This window comes from Stenella coeruleoalba (genome assembly GCF_951394435.1).
Source record: "Stenella coeruleoalba genome assembly, chromosome: 9".
Classification (NCBI taxonomy): domain Eukaryota; kingdom Metazoa; phylum Chordata; class Mammalia; order Artiodactyla; family Delphinidae; genus Stenella; species Stenella coeruleoalba.
The window spans coordinates 81282105-81296656 of NC_137155.1; the positions used below are offsets into that span (position 1 = coordinate 81282105).

At 43.3% G+C, this 14552-nt stretch overlaps 1 protein-coding gene and 1 pseudogene across 2 annotated transcripts in view; one reads left to right on the top strand and one right to left on the bottom strand.

Annotated features, from left to right (window-relative positions):
• The window catches only part of SND1 (staphylococcal nuclease and tudor domain containing 1), a 417706-nt gene that overhangs the window by 118140 nt on the left and 285014 nt on the right, over positions 1-14552 (top strand). The window lies entirely within an intron of this gene.
• Positions 6692-8870, bottom strand: LOC307192003 (rhotekin-like; annotated as a pseudogene). The gene has a single exon. The product of its transcript is annotated as a rhotekin-like (transcript).

Sequence of the window (14552 nt, forward strand, 5' to 3'; positions counted from 1 at the left end):
AAGCAAAGAACTAGTGAAATTCAGAGCAAGAAAGATGCTTGAGGGTTGGGAAATACATGGCTTGATAGTGTTATAACTGGTACTAATGATAAACAGCACACACGATTTTGTACCCTTCTCCCTGTGCCAGGCACTGGGTAAGCATTTTCCTGCGTTATCTAATTCATTCCTCACAAAGCCAAGGTCCTATGAGGTGAGGGTTTTATTACCTTTATTTTGCATGTGAGGAAACTGCACTTGGAAAGAGAGGTCAGGTTGCTTGTGCAAGGTCAAACAGCTGGCAAGTGGAACCCTTGGGAATAGGCTCCAGGCCTGGCTCAAGGGCTGTACGTAAACCACTACATCTTGCTGTTTAAATTCTTTTGATTTTTCAATTCAGTGCTTTATCTAGGTCACCAGTTCTTTCCATTAAAAAAAAAAGTGTGGTGAAATGAATGTGTTGAGTAATTTGTGTTGTGCTGAATGCTTATTGCTATTTCATGGTCTACATTTAATTGCTTCTATATGCTTATTGCTTAATTACATAAAATGCAGTAGTCCCTTTATCATCTTTCTGCAAAACTGCCCCTTATTTATTATGACTTAAGCAGATTAAAAAAGAAGTGTGTGCTAATTTAATTTTGGTGTCCAGAGTTCTTTTTGGTAATGTTTTCTTTCTGAATGCACTGATATCTCATTGGTTAAAGGATGTGTCTGGTCAGAATGCAGCTATTCAGCATGGAAGCATCAAACAGCTGTCACTGTGCAGCATATTTTCCAGGCACCAGGTTGACATCTGGACTCAGTATTTTGGTGCAAGAGAAATGGTTCTTGCTAATAATGTTGTCACAGGATTGTGCATCAAACAGAGCTGGAGGCTGTGTCTCTGCGAGTTGCCTTTTGATCATTATTCACCCTGAGTTAATGCAAAGAAAATGATCAGCTTGGGGGCCACAAGGGTAATACTTGGCCTCCACATGCTATTGGTTTCCCAAAGGACCAAATATAAGTTTATTTTCCCTAGATTGGTGTAAGTGATTTGGATGAGTGATGTTTGGCCAAGCTGTAAGCTAGTTGAGTGCCTTCTATGTTCTTTTCTATATGGTTGGCACAATATAGTCTTAACTATTTGAGGTCCACTTGCTGGTTGAGTGATTATAATTGATATGAATGATACATAGTGAACATTCGAGGTAGGAATAGCTATGGGGTAGTATTTGCCAATACTTGCCCTTATTGGAAACATACCACATTTCCTTAATTCTTAAAAGATGTATCTCTCCCATCCGCAAATTTTAACATCTGGTTTCAGGACAAAACTTGTAGTCATAACTGACGGCTTTATTTTTAATGGAGTATAAAATGATGTGTCTTAAAATAAGTGGCATCTTAGACTGAATTAATGATGCATAGTAGAGCTATCATATTTATTTGGTTCTAATCCCCACTGTCCTCTCTATTTCTATTGACTTGGTAAATTACTTAGTATATTTAGAACACCTGAGTTCTTCTGGTTCTGGCCTGGCCATTTGCTTCAAAAGATGTGTTATTCATTGTTCATCATTGGTGGTTTGCTACCCACTGGATAATTTATGTAACACTTCAGAGTTTATGTGACATTTGAGAATTGTAGGTGATGGGAAAGATGGTGTCTTAATTTAAATGCACTGGAAGCATAGTCTCACAAATATAATCAATGCAGGAGGGACGTGAGAGGAGGGGAGTGGAGCGGAGCATATATTTCAGTGAAAACTCATTTAGATTTAATGCTGTTTACCTTCACCAAGAGAAAGTAAGAGAGGTAGCTGTGTCCTTGAATCTTAGAGACTTAGACCTTGAGGGGACTTTTCTCACTTGTCAGAATTAGATTTAAGTATCTCAGATGCATGATACTTTTCCATGTGTACAAAGGTTTGGTATTTCCTCACCCATTCTGTAAGAATATTTTCCTGTGCTTGCAAAATCTTTACTGTAGGTAGTGGCCTTTGACCTCAGTTCTAGAGAGGCCTCTCTGTGTATGTCTTTAAAACATGGTGTAATGTTTTTAGGTATTTTCCATTATTGATGGTAATTCTTACGATAGGAAAAAATGGACTGTATCAGATCTGGTGTCTGCTTATACCAGATCTAGATCCACTCCTAAAACATTTTGCTTATCATTAGAAATCATCAAAAAATTATCCCCCCAGTTCCTACTCTGTGCTGCCACAATGCTGGCAAATGTTAAAAAGGTATGTATGGGGGCAGTTTTGATACTGCTGTTTACATGCTGCCTAACAATAAGCAGATTATGAAACACGTAGTTTTCCTCTTTTTAATTACCAAGTAATATACTAAAGAGACATCTCTAGGCACTGTCTGGCAAGCAAAGCATATGAACCAGAGACATATGCTTTGAAAGCAGAATGAACCCTCCGTCATCTGTCCATCTCTGAGAGGTCATTTGAATATCAGGTGACTTGTATCTTAGTCTTCAGTTTCTTCCTTAGTGATATGATGGGTTTAATCAGTTTCAGCTAATACATTTTACTATTTAACAGTGAAACTTTTTTCATTTATAAATTAGAGGATAGGAATCAAATTTTTATTATGTTCTGAATTATGCTAAGCTTATATGGTTGGTACACATTAGACACCTAGCAGAAAAGAATGTTTGAACTGCGGTTAAATCATTTACTCTTAGCTCTATAAGAATGTATGTGTACACTGTAACAATAGTGTTGTGCGTAAGTGTAAATTAAGTGTACCAGTACATACACATTATATTAAAGATCATAAAACGCCTTTATGATGATGATGGCTTGAAAGGACAAGACCCCTTACAAGCAAATTAACATCTGACTTAAATGAAACTTTTTTTTTTAATTTCCTTTCTGGTTGTTTAAAAAAAAAAAAAGTCTCAGCCCCCCAAATTCAAGCAGTATATTTGTTAATGAAAATATTATTAATCAGAGGGAGTTATGGGTCAGGGATGTTTGTTGCAAATATAATTTTCAAATTGGAAAAAGAAAAGGAAACCAACTTTTGCATTTTGTTAGCCATTTTGAGGTGTTTTGATTCAGTGTGAAATGGGCACAGTTGTTTATTTAGAAGTGAAAACATTACTTGATACATTAACTGAAATCTTACTCTCCTTTGTTATTGTCTCCTTGAAGAGAATTTTGCTATGTTAGGTATTTGTCCCCCTATTGTGGGTTGAGTTGTGAACCCCCCCAAAAGATATGTTAAAGTTGTAACACTAAGAACCTATGACTATGACATTAGATCTGTGAAGACCTTACTTCCAGATAATCAGTTAGGAGGAGGTCATACCTGATGAGGCTGGGCCCTAAATCCAATGCCTGGTGTCCTGATGAGAGGATCAGGTGCACACAGATGCAAGAAGGCCCTGGGACAGAGACAGAGATTGGAGTGATGCAGCTGTAAGCTGAGCATTGCCAGGGATTGCTGGCCACCACCAGAAGCTGGAAAGAGGCTGCCCTGGAGCCTTCAGAGAGAGCACGGCCCTGCCAACACTCTTGAGTTTTGTACTTTGGGCTCTTAACTGGGAGAGAGTAAGTTCGTGTTGTTCCAAGCCATCAGTGTCTGGTAATTTTTTATGGTAGCCCTAGGAAATACATAGCTGCGGCTCCCCCTCTTTTTCTTTCAACATTTTATGTCTTATGATGAAAAATGGCTTTCCCTTTTTTTGAACAAAAACCACACAATTGGCTTTTAAGTGAGCATCATGTATGTCAAGGCATGTTAACTTGGATTTTTGAAAGGTTGCTTTGAATGCTGAGACTGGGCTAATTTCCACACATTGTCGTCCCACCTGTGTACAGGGTTTCCTTTCATGCTTCACCGCTGGGAACACCTGGGTACCCTATTGAAATTGCTCTAGTTTCCCTGGTTTACAACTCTTCTGAAGGAGCTATCTGTCTCTTTCCCAATAATCTTGTTATTCTATAAGTGTGTACGAATGTAATGTAGAACAGAGATTGGCATCTTATGAGTTGTGTGGTCTGTTTCTTTTGTGTGACCTTTTCGTATGATCATGGGCAAACTGTCTCCCAGCTCTTGTTTCTAGAAAATAAGAATGGCCGTTTAGATAAACTCAGTGGGTGTAAATTTTTACAAAAGTAAAAACTCCAAAGACCTTAACAAACTTCATTTATGTAGATCTCTCTAATCATATGATGGTGGCCAGTGTATACGTGTTAGTTTATATTCTGATATTTATAACTGTTCATGAAACCACGTTTTGTCTATTTTTAAAAATTAATTTATTTTTTGCTGCATTGGGTCTTCATTGCTGCGCGTGGGCTTTCTCTAGTTGAGGTGAGTGGGGCTACCCTTCCTTGTGGTGCACAGGCTTCTCATTGTGGTGGCCTCTCGTTGAGGAGCATGGGCTCTAGGGCATGCGGGCTTCAGTAGTTGTAGCATGTGGGCTCAGTAGTTGTGGCTCGCAGGCTCTAGAGCACAGGCTCAGTAGTGTGGCGCACGGGCTTAGTTGCTCCGCAGCATGTGGGATCTTCCCGGACCAGGGCTCGAACCCGTGTCCCCTGCGTTGGCAGGCGGGTTCTTAACCACTGCACCACCAGGGAAATCCCAACGTTTTGTCTATTTTTACAAACAGCTTTATTGGGGCATAATGGATATGCAGGAAAACTGCACATTTTTAAAGTGTGCAATTTGGAAAGCTTTGAGAAATGTATATATATATATATCCATGAAACCATCACTACAGTCAAGATAGTGAACATACTCATTACCACCCAGAGTTTCCTTGTGCCCCATTCTATCCCTTCCCATGTACCCCCAAGCCATTGATCTACTTTCTCTCATGATAGATTAGTTTCATTTTCTAGAGCTTATATAAATGAAATCATTACAGTATCTACTCTTGTTAATCTGGCTTTCTTCACTCAGTCTAATTATCTGAGATTCATCTGTGTTGTGGTCCGTGTCAATAGTTCATCCTTTCTGTTGCTGAGTAGTATTCCACTGTATGGATATACTGTGGTTTAGCCATCCATTTACCTCTGGTGGTCATTTGGGCTGTTTCCAGTTGCCTCCAATTTTTGGCTCTATATATAAAGCTTTGATGAACATTTGTGTACAAGTTTTTGTGTGGATATATATTTTCTTGTCTCCTGGATAAATACCCTGGAGTAAAATGGTTGGGTCATTATGGTGATGGTAGGCACTGTTGCTTCTAATGCTTTCCCATGGTTCTTCCCCTGGCCTCAGGTGGAAGCACACTCCTGGGCTGATCAGTACTGTGCTCAAGAGAGGCCCTGTGCGGATCTCAGAAGTCATCTCTCTGTGCTGCTCTCTCCACCCTGGTCCTTTGTGCCAAGAGCTCTAGCAGGCTTGGTCTCCCCCAAACCCTTGTCCATTCCCACTAGAAACTCTAGGCAGTAAGCAGTTAGGGCTCATTTGTGTCCTGTCTCTTAGGGATCACTGTTCTCTGTTGCCTGTTACCTATCTTACTGAAAACCATGTTTCAAAATGTTTGGTTTTTTTGATTTTATGCAGGACAGTGGATTTGGTCCTTGTTTCATCTTTGTTGGAAATGGAAGTTGCACATTTTTCTTGAATTATGGCACTTTTAATTTTAAACACACATATATTCCATTAAGCAAATATACTATTTTCTAGTTATGTCCATGTTCTAGATTTCTTTTTTTCTTAATAGCATTAAACATGTACTTTTTTTTCCTATTTAGGATTATTTATTTTAGAACTATATCCACAAAGTGAGTTAATAGGTTAAAGGTATATAAGCGAATTTTTAGACTGTACCACATAAATACTTAAACTTTCCTACATCTAATCGAGTTTTTGTTTTGTCAGTATTTTTGTTTTCCTAGATTAACTGGACTTTAGAGTTGTTTTCATCTGCATAAAAGATTACTAGTAAGAATGTGTTTTTCACGTAATTTACATTTGATTTCCCTTCATGTAAACCATTCATCTTCTTCGATTACTTTAAAAGTAGAATTAGTTTATTGGCTCTATAAGTGTATCTTCTTGCATGACTTTCAGATTTTTTTTTTTTTTACTATTTGTTTATTTTTCTATATTTAGATATTTTTCAATACATTTTATTTTGTAAAACTACTTTTTAATTCTAGAACGTTGATCATTTTATTTCATAAATTGTCTCCTCGGGTGGGCTTAAATCGTAAATCTTTCTCCATCCTATGCCCCATTTATTTGTTTAATGCTTTATTATGAGATACAACGGGAAGTTTATTGGCACCAGTGCCTTGGTGAACTAACCAAAGTGCTTTTTAGAAACCAACTCTTCTGACAGAGGAGTGATTGGTGTGCCAACTCATTCCAGCCCAACTCAAACCATACTTTTTTTTTTTTTTTTGATGTTAAATAACTTTAATGGTCAATGTGGGAGTCACAAGGGAGGTGCGTTCCCTCCCAGGGCTCTTCAGTGCCATCCTCAAAGCTGGTTAGTGCAGGGAGGTAGGGCAGTGTTGGTTCCAGTTTTCTCCCAGGAAGGGTTTAGCGGGTCCCAGCCAGCCCTGGGAAAGAGTCCCTCAGCACCATGGCAACCACAGCTTAAGAGGGGCTTCTGCTCCCCCTCCCCAGCCTATCCCCCAGTCCAGTAGAGGAAGGGGAGGCCAAGCTGGCCAACCTGCTACAAACAGCACCGAATCTAGAGCCCAGCTGCACACAGACCACCTCTTCTTCTGGCCAGACCCTGTTGCCAGCACACCATCTTACACTGGTGACTGGAGCCAAGTGTGGGGTGGGCCTTTGCTGCAGAGGCCTCTGGACTGTGGGAACCGCTTCGGGGGGAGAGGGGCAACCGAGCGAGAAGCCCCAGGGGAGTGGTCTCGGGGACAGCATCCAGGGAGACCGTTCGGCATCTCCTCCAGAGCAGGGAATGGGTCAGGGCTGGGGTTGGGGCCACTGAAGCAGGCGAGCAGGGGCCAGGCAGGGCAGGCTGGGGGCGTCTCCAGCCTCGTGCCCTCCAGCTGGGCCAGGCTGTCTATCACCGCTGTGATGTCATCCAGCGGCTCAATAGCTGTGGCACCAGGAAGGGATTGAGGGGAGGAGGCTAGTCAGAGCTTAGGCCCCAGACCTATTCAGCCCTGAGCATCACCTGTCACCATCTCATGGTACCAGGAACCCTGATTGGCCAGTACTTGGAGTGGTTTCCGGGGAGCGGGGGTTTCAATTTTCATTATCTCATCACGGCACTGCTTCCACTGGCTCATGTCAAAGAAAAGCTGCCACAGAGCTTCTGCCCAGCTCTGCAGGGCTCCCCGACTCTCTGCCTGAAGGGTGTGTGTCACCTCATCCTCCCCATACTGGTTACTGATGCTCAGGGTGAAGAGCCAGCCCACTGCCTGGTCCACCTGCCCCGACTTGAGGCTCCTTGTTGATCACAACAGTAAACAGCGGCTCCTCCCCAGTGTCTGTGTCTTCAGGTTGACGGTGACAGAAGCTGTTGGTGCCTCTCAGGACTCCATGCGCTCGCACCCAGTCCTGCAGCTCCCCAGCTTGCTGCGCTCTGTGGGTGCCACTTGCAGTAGGCTGAGTCATGCGGAAGGGCTGAGCCACCAGACGGCAACACACGCTGCCATCAAGGGGCAGCCAGGCGGGGTTCTCCTCATGACTGGTGAGGGTGAGGTCATGTGTGTGGAGTCCGTCTTGCACTGCTGCCAGGGTGAGAGTGGTATGAGCCAAGAGGTGGTAACGACCACCACCAGCTGGGGTGGGGAGCAAGATGGGACTGCTTCCCGAGCCCCTAGCTGTCTCCAGCGACACCCGCACACGCCTCCCTGAGGAGCAGCCCAGGGAGCTGCTGAGCTCGGTGGCAAGCCTCTTGGGGGCTTCAGCCAGGGCCCCCTCCTCTTCCACACAGGCCCCATATAGCTCCAGCCGCAGTTCAGAGTCTGGCCCTGCCTCGGCAAAGAGCACCTTGTTGTGAAAGGGGATGGCTGTGAGGGTCCTGTCCACCAGGATCATCTCTGTGTCTTGAGTGCATTCCCCGATCTGCAGCAGCAAGAACACAGCCCGACGGTGCAGATTGCCTTCGTTCTTGAAATCTTCTGTGTCCTTCCACATGAGTGGAATCTGGAGGTCAGAAATGCAGACCTGGCTGCGGCAGGGGGAGTGCTCAGCAGGTGGCCCGCTATCAGGAGGCCACTGGCCTGTCTTCCTCAGCACCTGCGTGTCCTCGCGCCGCTGCAGCTCGCCCGTGTAGCCGGGGGTGCGGCTATTGCACACCAGCACGCTCTGGCTGGGAGCAGGCCACCGGCAGCTGGTGGGCCCCTTCCCTCATCCGGGTCTCATGGTGTAGCGTTCTTTGCGACTGTGTCCTCCGGTGGGTCGCAGAAGAGGCTGAGCCAGCAGCGGCTGCGTTTGAACTCCATCTCTAGGGCGGAGCCGCTGGCCGCGGTGACCCGGCTCCAGTGGTTTCCGGAGAACATGCTGGCGGTCCTGTGCTTCTGCCTGCCCTCAGCACTCCCCGCGCTGCCCGGCCCTGCGTTGTCTCCTAGGCTTCTGTCCCTCGACTCAAACCATACTTTTAAAGCTGTTGAAACCCTGGTTTTTCATTCTGCAAGCTGCTGCTTTGAAACAGTCGTACAGATGTTCTGGAAGCCTATCGAACTTCAAGAACTTCTTGGTGAGAAAACACTCGTGTTGTTTTTTAGTGCAGAAGATTAATCATACCTGAAGTACAAATTGGCTTTAACATGGACATTGGTGGGCCCTCCGTGAGGTGTGAAAGTTCCGGCTGGAATGGCCCTGAGCGTTGGTTCCATTGTTAGAAGGTGTGTGCACGTTTCCTCGAGTTGCTAGCTGCTGCTACTTGGAACTCTCGAGTGGCTTAGGTTTGAATGGCAGTAACAGATATTTGTTGATGGCTCCCACTGTGCTAAATGATAGTTGATCCTAAATGATCAACTAAATGCTAAATGATCCTTGATAGTTGCTGTAGATCTAATCCTCGTAACAGTATGTGACTGAAGGGATTTATGCTCCCCGGTTATAGATGAGGAAACTGAGGCACAGATAGTTTGATTAAATTTCCCCAGGATAATGCTGCTAAGGAGTGCGGCTTACTAAAGTTTGAAGAGTAAAAATAAATTTATTCTCATGTTATACCCCAGTTTGAGTCTCGACTGCAGTGTAGAATTACAAAAATTAAAGAAGGATCAACAGCTAGAAAACTGTACATTTGTTCAAGGTGAAAAACAGTTTTAAAAAAATCAGAGCACAGGACAGTAGGCAGGAAGATCTCTACTTAGTGTACTGACCTTCGAGTATGAACAAGATGCCACTGATACCCTGTGTAAGCCTTGAGTGATGCAATACAAGTGTTCCCATACTGGTTCACTTTTCCTTTGAAACTAGAATACAAATATTTTTTGTAGGAAACTGAACGTTGTTAGGATTATAATCTGTATATTTTTTATTAAAGGACTCAACTTTTGTTTTTTTATTTTTGGCTGCGTTGGGTCTTCGTTGCTGTGCGTGGGCTTTCTCTAGTTGTGGCGAGCGGGGGCTACTCTTCATTGTGGTGCACGGGCTTCTCATTGCAGTGGCTTCTCTTGTTGTGGAGCACGGGCTCTAGGTGCGTGGGCTTCAGTAGTTGAAGCACGTGGGCTCAGTAGTTGTGGCTCTCGGGCTTAGTTGCTCTGCAGCATGTGGGATCTTCCTGGCCCAGGGATTGGACCCATGTCCCATGTATTGGCAGGCAGATTCTCAACCACTGCGCCACCAGGGAAGTCCCATTCTGTATCATCTTAATAGAAATTTACTGGTCTATATAACGAACAGGTATTTCTAACTCTGCTTTCTAATCAGCCCATGAATTTATATTGACCATTTTATCTTTTGGTCAAACTGTCATAAAATCGTCATCTCATTGGCCCCTGTTCCGTTGCTTTAGGGCAAAAGTTAATGGAATCTGAATAATTCATTTATTTGGGTTGATCTTCAAAAGCAAGGGGTAACTTTTGAAATTGCCCAAATAAATGAATCTGCCAGTTTTCCTCATGATTTTTATGTGCCAACTTTGATAATCTGTGGAAACAAACAATTTACATTTCTTGTTTAATGTAAGATTCAGTGGCGGTGGTGGTGGTTTTTAAAAAGATGGGAAATATATGGGGCAGTGATGTTTAAACAGAAGATGTGGAGTGTGTTTGAAGTTTTGTGTCCTGGAGGTCAGACTATGCAGTATGTGGTTTCCTGGGCAAAATAAGAATCTTCTTATAAGATATTCCTATGACCCAGGGCATATTATCCTCCTAGTCTTCATTTTCTTGGGCATAATGTAGCAAAGGCCTATAATTATAAGGGTTAAGTAAAATGTGTGAAAGTAGTATTACTTATATATATGGGTGTAGTGAGGAAATTAAGGGGAGAGAATGTGTCACTGTGCCATTTAGACATCTAAGTGCAGTGGGAGTCTGAAACAGTAGGTATTTCTTAAAATCAAGGGTTCAAGACGTTTATGGCCAGACCACAGAAGGAGGATGCTGGGGTGGCAGTCACTTCCACACTGGTGCTTATTCGAACACGGCTCTGTTTTACTTTAGCTCAGAACAGCTATGTCTGCTCAGGGGCAGATGAGTTTTAAGAATGTGCCTGCCCTTTATCCTTTGGGATTTGTGGCTTCAGGCAAAGCACATTCTTATTCTTTTGTCAACCTTGAATTTGGATACATTTCTTCTGTAGTCTTCCGCATGCTCACCTCCTGATTTTTAGCCGGTAGGCCCCTTCTTATCCTTGTTCACAAATAGTGAATTTTGTGACTCTTAAGATGTTATATCCAGTGACCCAGCTTGTTAAGACGGAAGTCCCAGTCATTGCAGCTTTCTTTTAGAATCAAGGCCGTCACTACACCTCCTCGTTACCCTCTCAACACCTGCCAATAACAAGTGGAAACACTCCCCTATAAAGAGGAAGTACGGCCTTCATGTGGCAGAAGGGGGATTGAATTTAGGGAAAAACCATATTGTTAGAATGATACTTTAACATTATATGCAAAATACCATCGTGTAGTTAGTAGAAATAAATGCTGAAGAGCTCTAAGGAAGAGCTGGTGAAGTTTGATTGACCTAGGGGAGGGTTTGGCAGAGGAAACCGCTTTGGAATTGATATTCTTTTAGCCTGTAACACAGACTTGGGTGTCTGTACTCTACCTGCTGACTAGGATACTTGGAAGAGCAAGTTTGGGTGTCCATGCTTGGGGACAGTGACAGGAATGGGCAGTAAGAAAAGTATAGCTGCCATACTGGATGATGATATTGGGTATTAACGTTTTTTGACTTCAAAAAGGCATAACCACGGTATACTCCAGAGTAGAATGTATTTCAAGGTGGTGAAAGGGAAAGCCCAATATATTTGTCAGCTTACAGAAGAAAATTGGTTGACTTTTGAAATTTTTCTGCCATATGATAGACATTTTTGGCTATTGCAGAACACGTGATGAGCCTTCCTATGTTTCACGAGAGAAGAAAGACTGTTTTTGTTGTCCACTGTCTGTACCCCAAAGACCTTGCTGAACAAAGATATTGATACCTTCCTTTGCTTGTAGCCTTTCTTGCTCAGCCTTGTAGCTCTGTCGGCCTTTCTCAGTAGTTTGCCCTTGATGTTATACTCTGCCCCTTACCTTCCGTGTAGGGTTTCTTGACCCAAACTGGTCATGTTTGTCCACCCTCGACAGTCCCTTTTACGTGTGTCTTCAGATCGTTTGCCTTGTTCTTGTTATCTTGTTAAAGTAATTTCTGAATCGAGTGCTATAGCAAGAGGACAGTTTGCAGTCAGAGTGACCTGGGTTTCAAGTCTTTTTCAAGTCTGTGACTTGGTAATGACTAACCTTGGGTGAGTTATTTAGGACCTTGGAGCTCTGGTTTCCTCATCTGTAAAATGATGATACTGTTGAAATCTTAGTCTTTGTGAATATTAAATGGGACTCATATCGTGCTTTATGTATTATATATTCAAATATTATGTAGTTAGTAATCGTTCTTGTCAGTCAAGCTTATTTAGTAGCTCCGGCTCACTTTGGATCCCCAAATAAGGTGCCTGACTTCATTTTGCACATCCATCTAGCTGAGAGCTGCCTGCTTCCCTTAGGTCAGGTGGGTTTTTTTCCTGTTGAAAGACTTAGATTTATAATCTTGGCTTTCACTTTGAATGGCCTATTCTCAAGTGTCATTTTAAGTTGATTTGTTATGCTAATGCCTTACAAATAATGTGCTTCCTAATTAGCCCATATGTAATAAGGCAGGGTACCCACCTGCATACTTGCATATTAAATAGTCTATGCAAAAAACCCTTAGCTTCACACCATGGGGGGGATTGTTGCAGCACATGAAGACTGTTCTCTGACTTGCATGGTAGTGACGCATTACGGTAGCATACATCATGAAGACTAGGGCTACATGGTGATTGGAGTCATTTAAAATTGGTTTGGACAGTGTGCTGTTGACCAGAACACCTTGTGAGTAGTTCTGGTCCTAATTACATCTTTCCTCTACCACTGTAATGGCCTCCTACCTGGCCTCCTTCTCTCCAGTTGTCCCCCCTCTAATCCAGTTCTATATATGGCTGCTATGTTAATCTTCCTGAAACATACCTCTGATTCTGTCACTCTCCTTATCCTCAACTTTTTAAAAAGCTCCCCATTTCCTGGCGAAAAGGGCCAAACTTCTAAAGTCCCATGATGTGGCCTGAATTTCCAGAGTTCCTTTCTGTAATACTTTTACGGTGGTTATTAATGGTGGGAAGTTGGAAATGTGTACACACATTGCCTTGGTGTGCATCACTGGGGGACACTTTTACTGGGTAGGGGGCCAAAAGTGCTAGAGGGGATAGTCCCACCCACGGAAGATTTTGCCAGAACAGCAGTGAGTTGGACATTAAGGAGTAAAACTAGAACCAATTACAGGGAAACATTTTAGCTTAATATGAAAAAAGAACTTTCTAAGAAAGGTGTTCAGTGAGAGAGAGAGTGGGCTGTCCCAGGAAGTTAGTTTCGTTTCATTGAAGGCCTTGACACATGAGCTGAATAACCAGATGGTAGGAATATTGTGGAGGGGATTTGACAGTGCATAGGAGGCTAGAGGTACACTTTTAAGTTCCCTTCCAACCCACAGGCCCTGTGATTCTATGGCTTATAATTCGTGAAAATGATTAGACTGATTAGGTCCCCATAGAAACAATGCTTCTGCACTTACATTTCTATACATTCCTCATAAGTGAGGTAGGTGGTTCTTAATGAAACTTGCTTATACCATGTGGCAATGATTCTGCCTTCTTCCTCCTTCATTATACTAATTAATATAATTGAACTATACATCAAGAAAAATGGAAGCTGGTTTATTACTGCCTATGATATTTAATTTCCTTTTTAATTGTAACTCATTCCAGTTATACCAAGTTGCTGGGGCAGAAGGAATAGCAGCATTTGTGGTTCCATAGGAATTAAGAAAGGAAGAAAACTTGTTCTTCTGAAGTTTTCATTTGGAATAGAAATCGGAGTCGGAACCTTGTTTCATGATTTGACTTATAAGTCCTTCTGTTTATCCCAGGAATGACTTTTGGCTAGCCATAGAGCAAATTAGCCAGATGCTTATATATTAGATAGAGCTTTCCTTTCTCTTACTAATAATTAAAGTAAAAGAAATCATAATGAGGGCTTCCCTGGTGGCGCAGTGGTTGAGGGTCCGCCTGCCGATGCGGGGGACGTGGGTTCGTGCCCCGGTCCGGGAGGATCCCGCGTGCCACGGAGCGGCTGGGCCCGTGGGCCATGGCCGCTGGGCCTGCGCGTCCGGAGCCTGTGCTCGGCAACGGGAGAGGCCGTAACGGTGAGAGGCCCGCGTATCGCAAAAAAAAAAAAAAAATCATAATGAAATGTCATTCTAATAATTATGAAAATATTCAAAGTATGTTTAGATTTGTAATCTTATAAAATACATGATGATAATTACCAGGATTATTCACAATAACCATTTCATAGAGGGGAAACCCAAGATACTGAAATTAGAGAATTATTTGCAGAGCCAAGTCCAGATTCCCATTTCCACTTAAGACAAGTTCCCACAAAACTCTTACCAGTTTCTTTCAGGTATCTTTGTGATCAAGCTATGATATCTGTGTCTCCTCAAGGCCGCACATCTTTTGTCAAGGAGGCAGAGAATAGTTTCATGCCCTGCCTGGCAGGATCCTAAGTAACAGTCAATACCTTATTTACCTGTCTGATTTCCTGTTGTTTCTTTTTTTTTTTTTTTTTTTTTTTGCGGTACGCGGGCCTCTCACTGTTGTGGCTTCTCCCATTGTGGAGCACAGGCTCCGGACACGCAGGCTCAGCGGCCATGGCTCACTGGGCCTAGCCGCTCCGCGGCATGTGGGATCTTACTGGACCGGGGCACGAACCCGTGTCCCCTGCATCGGCAGGCGGACTCTCAACCACGGCGCCACCAGGGAAGCCCTCCTGTTGTTTCTTGATTGCCTTTCCCAGGCCAGGGAGATTAATTTAAACACACTCACCTCCTTTATGGTTGTTGAGAATGATTACCATTGGGGTCTGATTGTTTTCCAGGGGG